We start from the raw sequence: 5,309 nt of genomic DNA, 5'->3' as shown, positions 1-5,309 counted from the left end.
AGTAATCTTCAGCACGAGACAGCATTCTAGGGGATTGTAGGGGTCTGGTGAAATGGGACATCCAGATTCCATTAACTGTGTTCCCACATTCTACAGTAATATAAAGCCAGCGTTGTAACTTTTCTCCTAAACCAGACATGATTCCTCACCAGCCACAGCCTATTATGAAAATCTTCAGTGCCCAAGAGGACAGTACAGAAAAGAGGACAGTTCAGCTCCAGCTGAACAGAGGAACTGTAGATGAATTATTGAGAGCTAAATCTCTGAAAAGGCATAATGAAGTATTATGCCAGGGCTGGGGAACACGCTAGGGCATTCTCTCTTGAACTTCAGTTATTCTCTAAAAATGTATTCTGTTTGTCATATTTACACTTGACATGTGTCATGTAATATTTATATTTTTACTTTAATCACTTTACACAAATGTCTTGAATTTTTAATTTGATTGAACATAGGAAATGATGTACATGAAATGGCAGATGAAATTTTCAAATTATAATATACTACCTATTATATATATTTTTTATATGGGAGAGTGACACACACAGAGAAAAACAGGAAAAAGAGAGAAAGAGAGATTATAAAGGCTGGAAAATTCAAAATCTGAAACTGAAAACCCGTGGAAGGCCATCAGGCAAGAGGATTATCTGTTACCCAAGAAAGGCTTAGACTTTTGCTCTGTTCAGGCCTTCAGTGGATGAAGGACTACCCACCTTATAGAGGGAAACCTCCTTTACCCAGACCACTGATTTATATAGTGAAAGGTGAAAGTCTGTCACTAAGTTGTGTGCGACTCTTTGTGACCCCACGGAATGTAGCCCTCTCTCTGTGGGATTCTCCAGGCAAGAATACTTGAGTGGGTTGCCATTTCCTTATCCAGGGGATTTTCCTGATCCAGTGATCAAACTGGCATCTCCTGCTTGTTAGGCAGACACTTGACCGCTGAGCCACCAGGGAAGCCCATCTCATTCAAAACATCCTTAGAGAAATACATGGAATAATATTTGACCAATTTTCTGGGCACCGTGTGCTAGTTTAAATGACTCATAAATCAACTATGCTTCCTTCCAGCATACTGACAAATTATATGAAGGAAGTGACCAGGAAAGAGGTTTATTTAACATATATTCCATGTAACCAGTAGGGTAAATCTAAAAAATTGGTTTAAATTACAGTGAAATTCTTCTTAATGATTGAGAAGTTGTATATGAATGGCAATTAACTTCAATGACTGAATGGCTCATAGTGATTTCAACCTTCATTAAAAAATAGTTGCTTTATGGCATAATTTACCAGATTGGGCCTTTCGATATTTCAAAGGAGAAGGATGTCAGAAAATTTGAACAATACTATAAGCTTATTTCATAGAGCAAAGTAGTACAAAGAAGACAGTTGGGAGAAATTATGTAGGAGTAGGTGGTACGTCACGTTGGGGAGTTATGTGCAAAAATCTTGCTTTCTGTTGTTGGTCTAGAGTCTGAGCTGCGCAACACCTGAATTACAGTAGATGATGCTAAACTCTTAGTGAGTTCCCTGTGACCCAAGGTGAAACAGATTTCTAAAGGCTGCAAGAATCAGCTTGATGTCTTTTATCTGAGGGAGAAAAGCAGTGAAAGGAGGCTCCTAGAGGTCACCACTTTACTGAACATATCCAAGTATTATGATGGGAAGGCTGGAGAGATGATCTGCACCCTGCCCTCGGTCCATTTTAGAAGAAGAAAGGAGACAGATTAGGAGGTCATGGATCAAAGGGGAAAGCATTATAAGAAGGACCTGAGGTAAAGAGAAAGGTGTCACTAGATAGCCAGGCTCTTTTCAACCCAGGATGTACAACAAAATGGCAACCAGTTCAAGTGGAACAAGGCAGGCACTTTGATAATTCATTGAAGGTGAAAGGTATCAAAGAGGAGTCTTCTCCAATCAAGAAAGGGAGGCTTTGACTGGAAGTTAAAGAACCCTCCCAAATCCTCCCACTGCCATAAATCCCTGAAACTGAGAGCTTAAGACAGGGATTGTGTGAGTCATGGGGAGATAATCCAGTGAGGAGATCCTGGAGCAGGACATTTCCTCTTTCTGGAGTCCCTGTCAAGCCACTTATGGATGGATTTGCATTTTGGTTGGGAAATGACTGAACCGGGCCTGTTTTGGCAGCTCTGCTTCCTCCTGGGTGGGGCAGCAAGTCCCTATAAAAAGGCCCTCTGCTGCATCACTGCCATCCTCCTGCTACTCAAGTCCGGATAGCTTTTGGAGAACCTGGTGAGTCTGAGTCTTCAGTTCAGCTTTATTCTTGGGCTCTCTACTTATGAATTAATTCTGGCTATAGCAAATTTGGTGTGTCCAAAGTTATTGTCATGACTTAGTGCTCCTTAATGGATGGGAGCTTGGAATTTGAACCCAGTGATATACAGTATTTATTAAGTTTCTGGTACAGAGTTTGAATTCCTTTAAGGAAGAGATTAAAACAAAATCCGTGACAAGAAGAGGTAAAGAACGGAGCACTTTTCCTCTTTCTGTTTCTTTCTTCTGTCCTTCTGCTGTTATTTCAGAGGCATTTCTCTTTGAAGGTGTGGGGCCCTTGTATCCTTCCTGGTGGCCATTTGCTCTGTATGCAGGTCATACTTCTGGGACCTCATGAGAGCTAATGATGATGAGAATTGCTTGTGAGTTTACCCAGGATTTTGGAACTTATGATGGCCTTATTGAAGATGCTGTTTTCAGAAAGAAAAAAAAAAGAATAGAACAACACTGATTGGTTTTCTGAAAAAAAAATTTTTTAAGTTGTATGTTAAAAGATTTTCTCTGAGCCAATAATACAATTTGTTGAAGAGGGAGAGAGAGGCCAGAAGTTCATTGAAAGGGATTAAAGAGATCAAACCACATTCTTAGAGACTGGAGAGAGTCTATCTGATATTATTACACGAGCTCAGACTTCTCTCCCTGTAGCAGTCCCTTCTTGTGAACACTGTCATGTAATTTCTTTCAGATTCTAAGACTCCAGAAAGATGTCTCAGCAGCAGCAGCAGCAGCAGCAGCAGCAGCAGTGCAAGCAGCCCTGCCAGCCACCTCCTGTAGTATGCCCTCCCAAGTGCCCTGAGCCCTGCCCACCTCCAAAGTGCCAGCAGAAATGCCCTCCTGTGCCACCTCCCCAACAATGCCAAGAGAAGTGCCCACCCAAGTGCAAGTAACAGCATCAGCTTTTATCTGGATCCGGAAAGGATGAGGACAACTGGCTCACCTAGCTCCACAGCTCCACCTTCATCTTCTCTTTAAAGCCTATCCTGGATACAGAAGAAGCTTCTCCACCCTTCAGCCGGCAGTATGCCTGTGGTGATTCCTGACTGCCAGAGGTTTCCTTCCTGAGGCTGCTACAACACTTGCCTCTGGGAAGACAGCTGAGAAAACACAGTGCTTCAGAGGGAAGAGCAACAGCTCTCCTCCTGGACACCATCAGAAGATTCTTTCCCTGTCTTCTGTGTCTGTCTGTCACCTGGGCAGGGGTTTCTACCAACTAAACAACTGTTACTTGTTCTCCACTTTCTGAATAAGCTACAATTCTCTTTTGTGATGGTAAAAAAAAAATTTTTTTTTTTCCTATTAAAAGCACTTACAGCCATAGCATATTGTGTTCGGGTTTATTTTTATCCTTCTTTGATCCTAAAGTTACAGCTCCCACAATCGATGTTGTCTGAATTTTGAGTAATATCAGAGATTCTTTCTGATCTTCCTTGATGGGTCAGTGGTAAAGAATCAGCCTGCCAATGCAGGAGACATGGGTTCGATCCCTGATGCAGGAAGATCCCACGTTCCGTGGAGCAGCTAAGCCCATGTGACACAACTATTGAGCCTGTGCTCTAGAGCCCAGAAACCGCAACTACGGAGCCCACATGCTGCAACTACTGAAGTCCAAGCGCCCTAGAGCCTGTGCTCCACAAGAGAAGTCAGTTCAATGTGAAATCTGTGCACCACAACCAGATAGAAGCCCTGCCCCATGGCAATTAGAGAAAAGCCCATGTAGCAATGAAGACCTAGCATTGCCAAAATAAATTAATAAATACACTGTTTAAAACAGAAAGAAAGCTCTTTTTAAAAAAGATTATTTCTGGCAGAGGAGCTAAGACGGTGGAGGAATAGGACGAGAAGACCACTCTCTCCACCACAAATTTATCAAAAGAACATTTAAACGCCGAGTAAATTCCACAAAACAACTTGTGAAAGCCAGCAGAGGACATCAGGTACCCAGAAAAGCAGCCCATTGTCTTCAAAAGGAGGTAGGAAAAAATTTAAAAGACAAAAAAAGAGACACAAGAAGGAGGGATGGAGCTCCATCCCGGGAAGGGAGACTTAAAAAGAGAGAAGTTTCCAAACACCAGGAAACACTCTGCCGAGTTTGTGCCAAGCCTTGGAAGCACAGAGGGCAACATAACAGGGAGGAAAAATAAATAAACAATTAAAACCCACAGATTACGAGCCCAGCGGTAATTCCCCCAGCGGAGAAGCAGTGCAGACGCCTGCACCCACCACTAGCAAGCGGGGGCTGTGCAGGGAGGCGGGGGCTGCAGCGCTTAGAGTAAGGATCTGGCCTGAATGCCCTGAGCGCTATCTGAGTGAACTAACTTGGGCTAGCAAACCAGACTGTGAGATAACTACCACGCGAAAAGCCAGCCCTAACCTAAGACACCTCCAGGCTCGCGCACAGAACAAAGGACTGAACAGATAGCCGGCTGCAGACCATCCCCCTCCGGTGACAGGCAGCCAGAGCCGGAAGGGGGAAATCGCAGCCCCAGAGAGACATTATATATAAAACTGTAAGCAGGCTTCTTTGCTAACTAAGACTTCTTAGGGTTCTAGATGGTCAACATCCGCCTGAGAAGGTGCGCCGGTTGTACACTCAGAAAACCGAGTGGCAGGGACGGGGGAGGCGATAAGTCGCAGCTACCACGCTCGCCAAACACCTCATCACCTGAGCTGCTCAGACCTGGGAAGGGCACAAAAGGCAGGCCCAACCGAGTTTGCGCCTCTGAGGACTACCCGAGTGCCTGAACCTGAGTGGCTTAGACCTGGGAGGTGCATGCAGCCCAGGGCCAGCCTTGGATGGTTCCCGGTGGAGCAACCTAGAGCCTGAGCAGTGTGGGTAGGGAGGGTACACGTGCCGAGCAGGGGCAGGCCCAGTGTGGCTGAGGCACTGCGAGCACATGCCAGTGTTATTTGTTTGCAGCGTCCCTCCCTCCCCACAGCGCGACTGAACAAGTGAGCCTAAAAGAAAGTGTCCACCACCGCCCCCTTTGTGTCAGGGTGGAAACCAGACACTG

The 5,309-nt window shown here is 44.8% G+C and overlaps 1 long non-coding RNA gene across 1 annotated transcript; it reads left to right on the top strand.

Annotated features, from left to right (window-relative positions):
* Positions 1–1,607: 1,607 nt before the first annotated feature.
* Positions 1,608–3,615, top strand: LOC107131253 (uncharacterized). The gene is made up of 2 exons (XR_139247.6): positions 1,608–2,256; positions 2,984–3,615. It is a non-coding gene; the product is annotated as an uncharacterized lncRNA (long non-coding RNA).
* The last annotated feature ends 1,694 nt before the right edge of the window (positions 3,616–5,309 follow it).

The sequence above is a fragment of the Bos taurus genome, chromosome 3 (genome assembly GCF_002263795.3).
Source record: "Bos taurus isolate L1 Dominette 01449 registration number 42190680 breed Hereford chromosome 3, ARS-UCD2.0, whole genome shotgun sequence".
Taxonomy (NCBI): Eukaryota; Metazoa; Chordata; class Mammalia; order Artiodactyla; family Bovidae; genus Bos; species Bos taurus.
Note: the sequence above shows the minus strand (reverse complement) of the source record. Positions and strands in the feature narration are given on the sequence as shown.